At 44.8% G+C, this 14,627-nt stretch overlaps 1 protein-coding gene across 2 annotated transcripts in view; it reads left to right on the top strand.

Annotated features, from left to right (window-relative positions):
• Nucleotides 1-14,627, top strand: part of DYNC1LI2 (dynein cytoplasmic 1 light intermediate chain 2) — a 424,537-nt gene that overhangs the window by 14,945 nt on the left and 394,965 nt on the right. The gene's annotated exons all lie outside the window — the stretch shown is intronic.

Raw genomic sequence — 14,627 nt, 5'->3', positions numbered from 1 at the left:
TCAGGGTACGTTTTGGAGCACGGGGAGAACTGTCAGAGCCCTTTGCAGTAGAGCGCGGCGTCAGGCAGGGATGTGTCCTGGCCCCCTTTCTCTTCTCCCTCTATACTAATGGCCTTGAGGTTGAGATGCTGAAGGGGGGCTTGGATCTGCCCCGTGTGAAAAACCGCCTGGTGCCCGCGCTCCTATACGCAGATGATGCGGTGATCTTAGCACGCACCCCACGAGAGCTACAAAAAGCCCTGAATAGGTATGCAAAATTTATGAGTAACCTAGATCTCCACATAAACATAAAAAAACGTATGTTATGGTGGCTGGCCAAACAAAGAAACATGGAAGGAGTATATTTCTTGACAACAATAAATTAGAATTAACTACCTAATACCCTTATCTGGGGATTATGATGGATGAGAAGCTTAACTGGAAAGCGGCCATAGAAGCCCGCAAACATCAACTTCTGCGATCCATTGCGGCCCTTATAAAATTTGCCCAGAAATTAGGGAAAAGGCCACCAGTTGAACTACTCCATATTTATAGAGAAAAATGCCATTCCATCGCGCTATATGGGGCGGGCTTGTGGGTACATAAAAACACAAAAGCCCTGCAGGTAGCGGAGAATACCTTCATGAGATTTTTATTAGCGGTCCCAAAAAGAGTATCTACTTTTGCTGGGAATGCCTCATATTGAGGATTTGGCAAAGATTGAACCTATACTTCTCTGGCGCCGTATTTGGACATCAACAAAGAATACTTTCACCAAAGAGATTGTAGCAGACTGTATGACATTGGACCACGTGGAAAAAATAGAATGACTAAGATACGTAAAAAATCTTCTTACTGATTTAGGGATGGCCGAGTATTATTCCAACCCGGCAACAATAGCTGAAATCCCGAAGAAAGACCTAAAAACAAGGGCATTGAGCCACATAGAAGAGTTACGTACCAGCCTAGAGAGTAAGAAACCATCAGTACAACACTCCTTGGCGGTAATGACCACATTAGAAATGGAACCCTATCTAACTTATGTCGAATCGCACTTTGAGCGCTTTTTACTAGCAAGATTCAGGCTGAACATTTTCCACAGGGTTGCAGCCTTTCCTAATAGAAACAGCTGGGAAGAAAGCTTACCGGTATGCCCGTGTGATGAAACATCTTTCAGTCAACGATTAATACCGTACTGTTCTGCAAGTACTATTCTGCACATCGTAAGCTATGGTTAATTCCCCTGTTGAGAATCCTAGGCATTAGAAAATGTCGTCCTGCCATGCTGTGGCTCCAATTCTTAAGTTCTGAATTAATACGTAAAACTGTGAGTACTTTTTTAAAATGTATTTTTAAACATAGAGTAAATCTTTAATATAATAACGTTTGATAATTTGGACCAATGAATAAGGGTACCAATTTTAAATGAATTTATAATAAATCTGTACTAGTCTTTGTTAAAGTGAATTTTAAATGAAGTAATCAATTGTGCAAATGCTTTTATGGTTCTACATGTAAATTGAAACCGAATAAAGATTTACTACTACTGCTGTTCAAGCCTCTTTACTAAAATCCCTTTCTTTTTTAACCCCCTTGTCTATAAATCCACACATCTATTGGCCTGGCAGTCATCGCAGACCGTATTTAGAATTACTCAAAAAGCAACACAATATCCGCTTTTATCCACATTAAAAATAAACACAGACAAGAAAATAAATGTTTTCTCTGTATTTATCTGTAAAATAATTAAAACGGAAAACAGGGAGCTTTATTTGTAATGCAGTTTTCCATGTTTGTTACATTGTTTATTTACAAGTTTTCATCATATGGAGCATGGGATCTGCTCCCTAGATTTTAGCGCATTTGACATATTCTAATGATTGTTTTGTGTAGAAATGATAGACGCTCTTCCAATATTTTCTTGCATGCATTTTTGAAGGATTGGCTTATTTTATGTAGTGACTTGAAGTCACTACAGAGTTCTGTAATGGCTGACTTATTTTTCTGTCTGCAAGGGGTATTGACCCTCCTCCCAAAGTAGTCCTCTTTTTTGGCTAAGAAAATCAGTCCCGACACCCGTTGTTGTGTGTAAATGGTAACTCAGACATTTAATGAGGGTTGTCCTAATGGGTTCTTTTGGTCAGCAAAGATGTTTTCTACCTTTTGTCTGATTCATTTATTTATTGTTAGGTCTTGCCTCCTAGACAGCCTCCTAGACAGTGCAAGATTATAGCCCACATATTCTTTTTCATTTATTGTCATTTGGTTGCTGCTTCGATTTCTTGCCTTCCTCTTCTTGTGTTTGTCCCTCCTTCGGTGTGTAGCCACTTGTTCACCCTTTTGATTTGCTGACATGTATCCTTCCACTGCCAACTGTTAAGGAACTTTTTTTCTTTTTGATTAAACCATCCATAAGCGTGCATGTTTTCTAGCGCATTCTCTTGTGTGCTTCTCCCCTGTGCCAAATGCCTGTTCCCTTTGCTCCATGTTGTTCTCTGTCATGAGCTACTTGCTTTCTGTCTTTTTCCCCCCATCAAAATCCTCAGTGCTCCATATTGCTCTTTCCCCTTATCTCACGCCCTCTGTGTTGTTCTCTTGCTCGTGTACTGCTTTTCCCCGCCTCTCCACACACCCAGATTTGCGCCCATTTCCTGTTGCCTCCTCTCAAGCTCCATGTGTTGTTGTGGGTTTTTTTCTTCTTCAAAGTGTATTTAACATTTTTGCAGGCAGCAAATTGCTTGTTCACATTTACTGGTTAAAGTGCTTTTTTATTTAACATAATTAAAACATAACCAATTTTTTCTTGGATGGATGTATTAAAAAAAGAAGCATTTGCAATAGGTCTCGCATTAGTGAATGTCTGTGCTATAGGTGTTGCAAATGTTAATGTTTGTTATTTTTTCATTTTTGTAAAAAAAATAAGCTTACTACCAGTAGGATAATTAATACATGAAAAGGTATGAAGCAATGAATGGGTGCAGTACCATAGGCTGTTACTAGGTGTCCTTGTGGAGTTATAAAGGCACCTCTATAGCCTTATAAGGTACTGCACCCTTAATGCAGTTATAAAGAGAAAGATTGCATTAAGGGCTGCAGTACCTTATGTGGCTAATAGAAGTCACTTTACAACCCCACAGGGATACCTAGTTACAGCCTGTGGTACTGCATCCTTCTGTGTACTACACTCTGGCAGAAGAACTTGTAAAGATTTAGAGGGTGGGAAGTGACATTGATGCCCTGCCAGTATTCGCTCTTAGAAAGGAAAGAGAGACTTTTACATTCAGCAAAGAACGATGAAAATAATTCTGCTGCTGCATGGAGTGACCCCAAAAAAGTTTTGGAAACCAGACGGGTGACGTTTGTGGAGCTGGCGCGGTGCTGCTTTATACAAAAAGCTGCTTGGGCTTCATAAACCTGCAGCTGCATAGTGGGGATTTTTTTTTTTAAGCAGGCATGTGGTGTTGGTGAAGCATGCGCGGTGCTGCGGTTAGAAAGTGCCCTGCGGCTCCAGCAACCTGAAGCTCCATGGTAGGAGCAAAAAAAGGGATATTAAACAAGACGTTTGGCATCTGTGAACTGGGCGCAATGCTGTTGTAGTTTTAGCTGCGTGGGCTTCACAAACGTGCAGCTCCGTGGTGGAAATAATAAATACAAATTAAACCAGAAGCATGACGTCTGTGAAGCGGGAGCAGTGCTGTTTTAAAAAAAAAGCAGCGTTGGTACGTGATAGACCTGGCTTCTTTTGGCGTGTTTCCCAGGCTTTTTGCTTTCTAACCTCCCGGTTTTGAATGTGTTAGTTTTATGTCTCTGCACACTTTCGCACTGCTGTTCAGTGTTAAAGTGAAAGTGCTCCTGTTGTAAATTGTGTTATGGTTTGGTGTTTCCATGATTGGCATATTTGGTTCACTAATAAGTCCCTGGTAAAGTGCACTGAGAGTGCCAGGGCCTGTAACTCAAATGCTGCTAGTGGGCCTGCAGCTCTGATTGTGCCACCCACCTATGCAGCCCTGAAAAGGGGTCTAAGACCTGCCACTGCACTGTCTGCGCACAGTTTGTAACTGCCATGTGGACCTAGTGAGTGCACCCACTTGCCAGACCCTAATCTTCCCTTTGCACACATGTAAATCACCCTTAAGGTAGGCCCATGGTACACCTGTGGGCAGGGTGCTGTGTATGTTAAAGAGGACATGTACTGTTGTGTGTGACATGTCCTGGTGGTGAATTACAGTGAATTTTGTTTTTTCACCCCTGCAAGGCTTTATGTCCCATAGGATAGAATGGGAGGATGCTTATAACATCTTAAACCTTTCTTCCCATTAGGACAAGATAGGGAAATGGAGTTTGGTATGCCTGGAATCAGAATGTAAAAATGCATCTTTTAGTAAAGATGATTTTTATGTTCTGTGTTTGAAAATACCACTTTTAGAAAGTAGGTATTTTCTTGCTTAGCCGTCCTGTGTGCTTACACTGTAGACAGGCCCGGGGGAGGGGGGGGGGGGGTGTTAGGTGTGTCCTGCCTTTCCAGGATGAGTCTGGATTGGGCTGAATAGACCTGGGCGGCATGCGGAGTAGTGGGAGTAGATTTCCTTGCCACTGTATGGGCCTGGTCTTTCTTACAAAATGCTGTATCCACCTCGCTGGGAAGTTGGGCCAGAGAGGACAAACCTGGTTTGGACAGCCCAGAGTGTCTCTGCCTGAGTGAACAAAGAGAAACTGATTATACATTTTGGGGCCCAAACCCCAGAATTGTAGAACTCGCTGGAATCAAGGACCCTGCCAAGATGAAGAGCTGCTAGGAGGAATACTGCCCCTTTGCTGTGTTGTTGCTTTGATGGGTTGGCCTGCAGTTGCTGCTTCTGCCTTGGGCAGTGAAAGTACTGGACATAACTTTCTTTACTTGTGCTGAGTATCTCCAAGGGCTTGAAGTAAAGTTTGCCTCCTGTTCCGAAGTCTCAGGGACTGCAAGAATACACCGACCTCTGGGTTCCACTTCTGGAACTGTTTCAGTTGCCACAGAGGGGGGAAAATAGCCGACTTCGTCAAAGAGTCTGTCGCTGGCTCCGTGTCCTGATAACACCACAGAGGGCAACGTTCGCATCACGCACCGCAACCCTGGTCTCACCGACGACAACTGATGCCACTGAGCTGCTCCTTGCATTGTGATCTGTGGGCACCGCCTCGCTTCACTTCGCCGCCCTGGTCTCACCGACGGCGCACGTTGACGCAACCTCCGTGACCGAAACGTGGCTTGGGGGGCACCGCTCGTATGTCTCAAGATGCACTGGCCCATCCCACACCACAGTCCGGACCGACCGACGCCAGCTCCCTGCAACTGGCTCTGTCGCCTGCACCGTGATCTGTCGGCACCAGATCGAGCACCATCTTCAATCTGCAATCTCAGCCCGCGTCTCACCGATGCTGCTGGGTGACTGTCACTGAGCCGCTGCCTGCTCCGCTTCACATCTCAACCGCAGCGGTTGCATCGACAGACCCACACCAACGCGTCGGCCGCAACACAAGGTACGGTTTACGAGTCTACTGACATCCCTGACCGACGTGGTCAGACAGAACTGTTGGACTCTGTTGTTTTCAGTCCCTCTGTAGCCCAGGACGGAGCTACCGACTTCAAGGAACTATATTTCGAAAGTAATGGTATGTTGTATATTTATCATTTTGGCCTTGTTGTGGATATATAAAAATATTGGATATTTTTCTAAACTGGTGTGGTGACAGTTTGTAGTGTTCTCACTGTATTACTGTTGGTTATGTGCAAATGTTTTACACACTGCCTCTGAGATAAGCATGATTGCTCGCGCCAAGCTACCAAGGGGGTGAGAAATGGTTATTTAAGGAGTATAACTTCCTTACTCTGCCTAGAAAGAAGGGTCCCCACTGGGACAAAGGGTGTAAACCATTGCCAACTAGAGACCCCCATTTTGAACAGGACGCTATCGGAAATGGAAAAAAAATACGCAGATCGGACGCGTGGCATTGGTGAAGCGGACGGGGTGCTGCTGTTAAAAAGATCAGCGTAGGGTCCAGAAACCTGCAGCTCCATGTTCGGAGCAAAAAAATGGATATTAAACAAGACGCCTGGCGCCTGTGAAGCGAGCGTGATGCAGATTAAAAAAACAAAAATAGTAGTGTGGGTACTTTGTTGGAAAGGCACAAAAAAAATTAAGCCAATTGGCAGGAAAACCATCCAGTCATTAACAAAAGACAGTAAATAAAACATACTGAGTATGTTTACATGTAACAGTGGTAGTCCTTATGGGAGGGTACAACGGTAGAAAGGGAGGGACTAAAGAGGGGTAAGGTGGGACTAAAAAGTAAAGAAACTAATGAAACTCCAACAATTTCAAAAGATACTAAAAGAAACCAATAAACGACATGGGTGGAGATTAATTCCCATTTTGTACCGCTTTGTTCGCCATAAGTTGGCAGGGTATGCTCAGACGTGAGCCCCTTGCTCACTTTGCCACTGGATTCAAGGAAGCCTGGCTGAAGACGGCTGGAATGCCAGAAGCCGGTCCTAGGAAGCTTGTTTCCGGTCCAGGGAAGGCATGGCTTGGCAGTTCGGGCTGGACTGTTCCCATAAGGCACAGGGTCAGACTGATTTGCATATGGCCATGCCTGAACTGGGGTGGCAGAGTGGGCTAAAGAACAGTGATGTATTAAACCCAGATCTTTTGACTGGGTGTGAGTGTTTGATTCGTTCAGATGCTCCGTCCATCACCACCCCCTTTTATATCGCTTTGTTCGTCATAAGTTGGCAGGGCATACTCAGACGTGAGTCCCTTGCTCACTTGGCCACTGGATTCAAGCAAGCCTGGCTGAAGACGGCTGGAATGCCAGAAACCGGTCCTAGGAAGCTGGTTTCCGGTCCAGGGAAGGCATGGCTTGGCAGTTCGGGCTGGACTGTTCCCATGAGGCACAGGGTCAGACTGATTTGCATATGGCCATGCCTGAACTGGGGTGGCAGAGTGGGCTAAACTCAGATCTTTTGACTGGGTGGGAGTGTTTTATTGGTCCAGATGCTCCATCCAGCACCACCCCCTTTTGTACCGCCATATCCTGATTACAGCATGTCTTGAAGAGACCGCGCAAGCGCTGCCTAGGCGAGAACTAAAAAGGGGTGCCCAAATGCATGGTGATACTTTTGTGGTGATGCATGCACATGCATACGTCCTCATTTATGCACTCTACTCTGAATTGATGTGTCCAGCGGCTGTGTCCTTGCACTTTTTTTCCTTATTAGGTCTCACCTGGCGTTAGCAGCGCGGATGCATTGATTTCGCCATTCGAGGGCCTTCTGGAATCAATATGGATTCCAGATGTGCACACGGAGGGGCAGAAGATGTGCATGCGGGGACTGGATGCTTTATTCGCGTCGTGATACGGACGCACTATATTTTTAGGTTTCGCCTGTCGAAAGCTGCGCAAGCAGCGTTTCGCGCAGGCGAAATCTTATGAGAATAGTATGTGGGCTTTGTTCCGCCTCCGTCTTCCATTGGCTTGCTCCATAAATGGAGGCTAGCCATTGGAAGAGAGGCGTCCGTCATTCTGCGAGGCGATTCGTGGGCGTTCCCGGTGATTTTTTTCCCTCTCCGCCCCTTTGTTGCCGTCATTGCGGCGGTGGGCGGTTGCTTTTTTTTTTCTTTCTGCAAGGCGTGTTTCTGTCATTCCGCCCAAGATGGCACCGGGGCCCGTCGACTTCTCGTTGCTCTGCGCGTTTCTCCGTGGCTTCTTTCCGTCTTGTTATTCTTCTGCCTGCCGGGCACACCAGTGTTTTCTCGGAGCATTGTTCGCACTTAAAATTAAATAAAAAGGAACAAAAAAGCCTTCAGGCGCCTCACTTGTTAAATGTTAGCTGTTTGTCTCTCAGCCATATCAGGTGCGCAGTCTACCTCAGTGTTCCACGGTGGTCAGCAGTCCTACGAGAACCTCGTATAGCGAGAAAATACTTATTCCCTCATTACAACTGTGTACGCAGAATAAATCTTTCCGGAAACTCCTCAGAGCGTTTACACCGTGTGCCTTTCCTTCCAGCAGCTGAATTCATTTTGCCGCGTTTTGTGATCCCGTCCCCAGAGTGCTGATCTAGCATCTTAGTGACTTCAGGTACGTTTGAATGCAGAAATATTGCTTGTTTTAGCAGTTTATGCTCAATTCCATTACTTTCCGTCTCCGCTTCTGCATTCTCCCTCATTAGCCCACTGTTTCGCAGCAATGAACCACATCATCAGAGAGTCGGATTTTAACACCCCTTCAATAGCGCTTCCTGCAGATCTTCTATTGGAGGGGAGGGGGGCAGCGGGCAGGCCTGTAGATAACAGGCGTTCTCTAAACACCCATTAACATAAACGTGCATTTGGCCCACGGAAGCGCGAGGCGCTACAGATAGACTTGAGACGGCCAGTCTGTCAACACGTGTGTTTGTTCCTAAAGGGGTGGGGGTGTTGTGTCGCCCTTTAGCTCACAAGTGTTCACACCCGACCAGAGCACTGTTCACCGGCGCTACAGTGCGGTCGAATTGAATGTTGCTGCTTTGAGCTCCCTCCCCACCCCGGAATATCATTAGCTCAAACTCGCGTAAATACGCGACCTATTGCATTGCAAATGCTATAGGTCTCGCATTTGCGAGACATTAAGCTATTGGCATTGTAAATGACAATGCCATTTATTTATTTATTTCCAAAACCAACACATAAATAACATTTTTGTCATTTACAATGCCAATAGCTCAAACTTTTCAAAAGGCGAAACCATTGCATTGTAAATGCTTGTTCACACTGGCGACAGCTTGTCTTCTCTTTGCTCCTCCCCTCCTTCTTTCTCAGATCGCTGCCAGCTCTATTTTTTTTGCACATGCGCTCTTCATCTGGGGCGATAACATCGAATCCATCCTATTAAAATGTGAAAGTGTTTATTTATACAGAATACCTGCTAGGAGGTGAGCAGGGGAGGATTCGGTGTGGAAACAGCGTCCCCAATAACACAGCAATGACTCTAATAACACAAATTCATCCACACATTTAATACTATAGCGCAAGGGTTATATTGGGTTTATTGTCCCTGTACTTCAAGCCTAGGTAAGAAATAAATAAAGTGCCCACCACCGCTCCCAGGTGAGTGGCCTTTAAACCCCTCGCATCCCGACTGGGCATCAACCCCTCGCACCCCCGCTGGGGTACAACCCCCTCTGTCACAGGGCAGACCCGAAGAGACCCCGCAGGAGCCGAGGCCGGGTGTGCAGGGAGGTCGCGTCGGGGTGACTTTTTTTTGACGGAGCTGTTTACCAAGAGCCATAAATGCAGATTTCATGGCGATGTAAGAAAAATAAAATCTGCTTCACGTGCAGCCCAGCATCGCTGATGGGTTTCTAAAAATACCTCAGGTATTCAGATGCATAGAGTCTAATATTCCACTTAATACCACTGAGGTGGAGACATCTTCACTCCATGCCCCTCCCCACGCTTAACATTGATAATAAATACCAAATTAGAATGTGCGCATCCACATTTATTAAGAATATACGTAATACGGAAATTATAGCCAGACCATGAAATATTAAAAACTTCACAACGAAAGACTTATTATCAATGAGGAAATCGGTGATCAGCGTTAAAGCTCTCTGCTGCTGTCGATCACACATTTATTCACAACCTGAGGTGCTGGGATTTCAATCTTTCCTACTTGAAAGAAGGACTTTGTGTGGGACGGGTCCCTATCGGGCTCTCCTTTTGGCGCTCGCCATCAGGGTGAAATAAAATCTTAATTCTGCAGCCGTGCCACCCTTCACTGCCTTTGAGGTAACTTCGAAGAGGCTTGTTATAGTTGTTTTATAGTCTCATCATTTCAGAACTGCAGCATTGTTATAAACAACAACGTCATAGTTGTTACTTATTTATTCTATGCAACTAACAGCCATTGACAAAGCCAATAGTCCTGTTTTGTAGTAGCAATGACAGAAGCAGCAAAATACCAGTGGGGCAGCACACTATGGCGAAGCACAGGTTTTTAGCTTGCGTGTTTTTAAGCTACACCCTTAATTACATTGGCAACACCCCTTTGAGTGCCCCCGCCCCCCAGTGAGAATACAGGACGCAATGACTACTCAACGGCATCTGTTTTCTTCTATTAATTCTGCCGGGAGGGAGGAGGCGAATCTACCTCCCACCTCCAGTCCCTTCTCACAAGTATGCCCAAGGTATTCCTAGAATGGCCGGTGCTGCCCTGGGGTAGGGCTGTACCCCGCTGTCCTCTCCATTCTGTCGCACTGAGTGACACCCCCCCCCCCTGTTGTCCCCTCCCTCCTCACCCCTCGTTCCTCTACCCCCCTACCCTCCACCCGGGGTTTTAGGCTGCGCCCCCTCTGCTTGCACCCTGGCTCTGTCTGTTCTGTTTTCTTACAAAGGATAAAACCCCTCTCTTGTAGACCACAAGTGGGGTAGAGATGGGGGCAGAGGGCGGGGGCATGAAAGGGTCGGGGGCCGTGGGGGGGGAGGGGGGGGAGGGGGGGGAGGGGAGTGCAGCCGGGGAGCACAAGAATGTATTTATAGTGCCGACATCACCCAGAGAGGTGTCAGAGCGCCTTACAATAGAGTGAAGAACGTAACATCAGACATTCAGAGTAATAGGGTAGCAGGGACAGTACATAAAGCTCCTACGGTAAAAAATATTCAAAATAAAGTAGAGGAGGCAAAACTTTCTCTTGTTTAAGCAGGACCTGACTCGGAACTCCTGGCTTCAGGACAAAATGGCCTCGGGGCTCCTGGCTGTGGCAGCGTCTGCTGACACACCACTGCTGACATGCCGCTGTACGCCGCACAAATAGAACAAGCATTGAAAATGCAATAGGTCTCGCCTTTGATTAAGTTAAAGCCATTTGCTTTGCTAATGGTATTGTATAGCAAAGCAGATGGCTTTAACTTAATGAAAGGCGAGACCTATTGCAGTTCTAATGCTTGTTTATATTTGGGCTCATTCTGCACCACATCAGAGAAAAACTTTCTTTGCCAATGCTGCTCAGCATTGTCAATGCTAATAGGTCCAACAGGCACAACCGTTTGGCGCTGCCAGTGCTTGTTCATATTTTTTCTAGGATTAAAAGGGGATTTTTTTTTTGGGTTGCAAGATTAATTTAGGAAGTAAGAAACTGCTAGTGTATAATTAACAGTAAATGTGTCTAAGATGGGGAGGAAGGTTAGTTACGACTGATACAAAATGTACTTAGTTGGAATATATAGAGATGACCAGGTTAGTACTGTAGGCATTAAACCTGTTGCTGTTGATTAAGGATTTTGCCTCATTGGCCATTTTAGGACCTGGAGTACCATTGAATTAGAGCATCACAGGGAGACCATTTGCAAAGTCCTAAGGCATCCGGGTTGGGAGCGATTGGATTGGTTTATTTACATCTGTGTACTCCCTAGGTTTCCCATTCTTGTGGGCAGCTTCTAAGAAAATCACCCCTGGATCGTTCTATTTTGTCACGCTTGCCTATTAGGAATAGCCGTTAAAGCAGTAGCCCAACTGAGTTTTGGGTAGGTTAACCACTTCATATTTAACATTCTAAAGCATTCCAGCCTTTTAATGCTACCTTAATGGGTATGAACCGGTGTTGGCTAGGTTTATATATCCTGCCCACTATATAGGAAGCCCCAGAAGAAAATGCCCACAATTAAACATGAGCTTCCGGACGCTCTAGACTATGCTTAAGCAAAGCATGTGCATACAGGCTTTTATTTTTATTGTATCTCTTCTTGCTGTCTGCTTGGAGCTTTCATCAGCATTCAGTTAAATCTATGCCATAACTGGTTCTTGTAAATGACAATCACTTTTGTTTAATGTCTTAACTTTGTATAAATGATTGTATTCTCTATTAGTTTGATTTTATGGGTTGATACCCAAAATAAACTACTTTAAAAAAAAATTGAATTAACCTTGTTATTGGATCCAATATTATTTGGCCCTCAGACAATGCCTTTGCCTATCTCTCTTCTAACCTAAGTAATTGGTATCCCATTCTGATGTATCACTGTGTAATCTAGCTGGTTCGAAAAATGATCGGTGCAATAAGTATGCTTTCCCTTTTGTTTACCTTGTAATCTTAGAGGTTTCCTTGCCAAAGCCCTTTTTAGTATTAAATCATTTTATTGAAAGACAGTACTACACATATGACAAAATCGTTATCGTATCGCTTACCAAGGTGAAGGCCAGGTCCAGAAAAACAGGCGGAGTTTGTCTGTATTAGAACAAGACTTGCCATTGCAAAAAGGCAGTGTGTGTGCAATAAAGAGCTAGATAAAGCACACCTAAACTCCAAGAAAAGTCCTGGAATAGCCAATGTTTCTCTGACTCCCAACGGCTCCACTCTACAAAGAGACGCAATTGAGCAGCTTGGAAATAGAGCAATAAGTCTGGGAGGCCGATTTCCCCCCCCCCCCCCTCCCCCCCTTTCACCTCCGGGGGAAGTGTCGCCAACCTCTTTTTCAGACGCGGTTTCCGTCCTTTCCATATGAACTGAGCCAATTCTGATTGTGTTTGCTGTATCCAGCCAGCTGGAGGTCTGAGAGGGATAGTGCGAAACAGGTATAGGATCTGTGGAGGATGGTCATCTTCACTGCGGCTATTTTACCTAGCCACGTCAAAGGGTAGTGTTTCCACCGCCCCATTTCCCGCCTAATCTTCTGCCGCAGTGCGGTATAGTTAATGATAGCTGTTTCCATAAGGGAGGGAGCTAACTGGATCCCCAAATACGGGATCGCCTTCGCCGCCCAATGAATGGGGAGGACGCTTTGCAAATGGTCCCGGGTGTCCTTCTCTAATGACAAACCCAAGGCCACCGACTTATCCATATTCACTCTGAGCCCGGCAGACCGTGTGAAAAAATCTAGATCCTCTAAGCATGCAGGCAGCGCTTCTCTTGGGTTAGATAACGAGATTAAGACGTCATCTGCGTAGAGGCTAATCGTGTGGACATATCCGCCACAATTGATCCCCGTAACTAGTGGATTGAGTCTCCACCTCTGCGCCAATGGCTCCATATAGAGGGCGAAAAGTAGGGGTTGATAAAGGGCACCCCTGACTAGTGCCTCTCTCAATGGTAAATCGGGAAGATGTAACTCCGTTGACTCGACAAAGCCCTTTTTAAAGCTAGTATTATGAAGACTACGCTGGACCACTTTTCATATATTGAAGTATGGCTAATCCTTTCCAGAAACACATAACTCTCATGATGGATGGCACTGATGCCCTTGTTTGATGTAAAACATGCTCCTTCTCTCTGGCTAATCTGTTTGAAAAGAATGGTTAGTTCAGTTTCATGCCAAGGCTTGAACACTTGTGCTATGCTGGGTCTGCATCATTGCTCACAAACAGTTTTGTTCTTGATTGAAGTGATGCTGGCCCTGAAAGAATCAATGAATCACTCAGTCTTGGGGTACATTTAACAAAGTTGCATAGGATCATCTCCCTGAAAACAAGTAGGGTGAATTGACCAATAAAAATATAGACATTGGCCTCGACTGGTGCGTATGGGTTTGGCTGAGGATGACTGGTGCAGGAGAGGATGTGAAGAGACTGGAACATTTATGCATATATTGTGGCACTGCCCAGAGATACAGCCCAATTGGGCTACGATACATGAAAAACGCATGGGAAACAATGGGTGACACTGGCATGTATGATTGCCAAGCGCAACATCGCGCAGCTATGGGGTGCTACTCAGGCGCCTCAACTTGGTAAATGGATGGAAGATCTAGATTGGAGTATGTTCAGGGAGAGATCGGTATATGTGGCTAGGGGTCGCCCTGGAAGGTGGGGGAAGATCTGGGGCCCATGGAATAGCTATAGAGGTGATATTTGTGTCCCTCCAAATGTACAAACTGATGTCGTGGCGTTGGAATCTCCGTGATCCCACTGAAAATCCGCTGTATTCATTGTGCTGATTGGTACTATCTAATTGATTACTGTGAATTTATTGATGGTCACCTGATGCTTATTGTTTATATCTTTTGTGTGTGATTGAATAAAAAGATTATAATATATATATATATATATATATATATATATATATATATATATATATATATATATATATATATACATAATCGAACACACCGTCACCTTCCTCGCGCTCTGGACCAACTCCAGCCAGGAAAAAAGTCAACGGACACGGACCATCTGTAGTGCTCCAATTTTTAATTAAGGTGCAGAAAGAAGCCTCATGATGTTTCGGCTCGCAAACACATTTAAACAGTTTTAACAGAATCGTGGTAAAATACCAGAAACGAAAATAAATATAAATTATCTTCTCCTTTAGGTATATACAGAGGTTAATATCAAATAAGTGTATACAATTCATCAAAAGTTCGCAATAGATCACTTTGGACTGATATCAAATCATGGTAAAATACCCAATTGTATATACAATACAGTATTGATTACATATTTCAAAATAAAGTGCAAATGTATGCTGATCTAGTATGTGCAAAATTCGCAATAGTGCAATTTTCACTGTGCAAAGCATAGCAATTGTGCAAAAATCTGCAACGTGCAAAATACTGCTTGAAAGTGCAAGAAATATATCCGTAATCATATGACAGGTTGCCCTTTCAAATCCAAGGCCCTATCATGTAATACTA

This window comes from Lissotriton helveticus, chromosome 12 (genome assembly GCF_964261635.1).
Source record: "Lissotriton helveticus chromosome 12, aLisHel1.1, whole genome shotgun sequence".
In the NCBI taxonomy this organism is placed as follows: Eukaryota; Metazoa; Chordata; class Amphibia; order Caudata; family Salamandridae; genus Lissotriton; species Lissotriton helveticus.
Note: the sequence above shows the minus strand (reverse complement) of the source record. Positions and strands in the feature narration are given on the sequence as shown.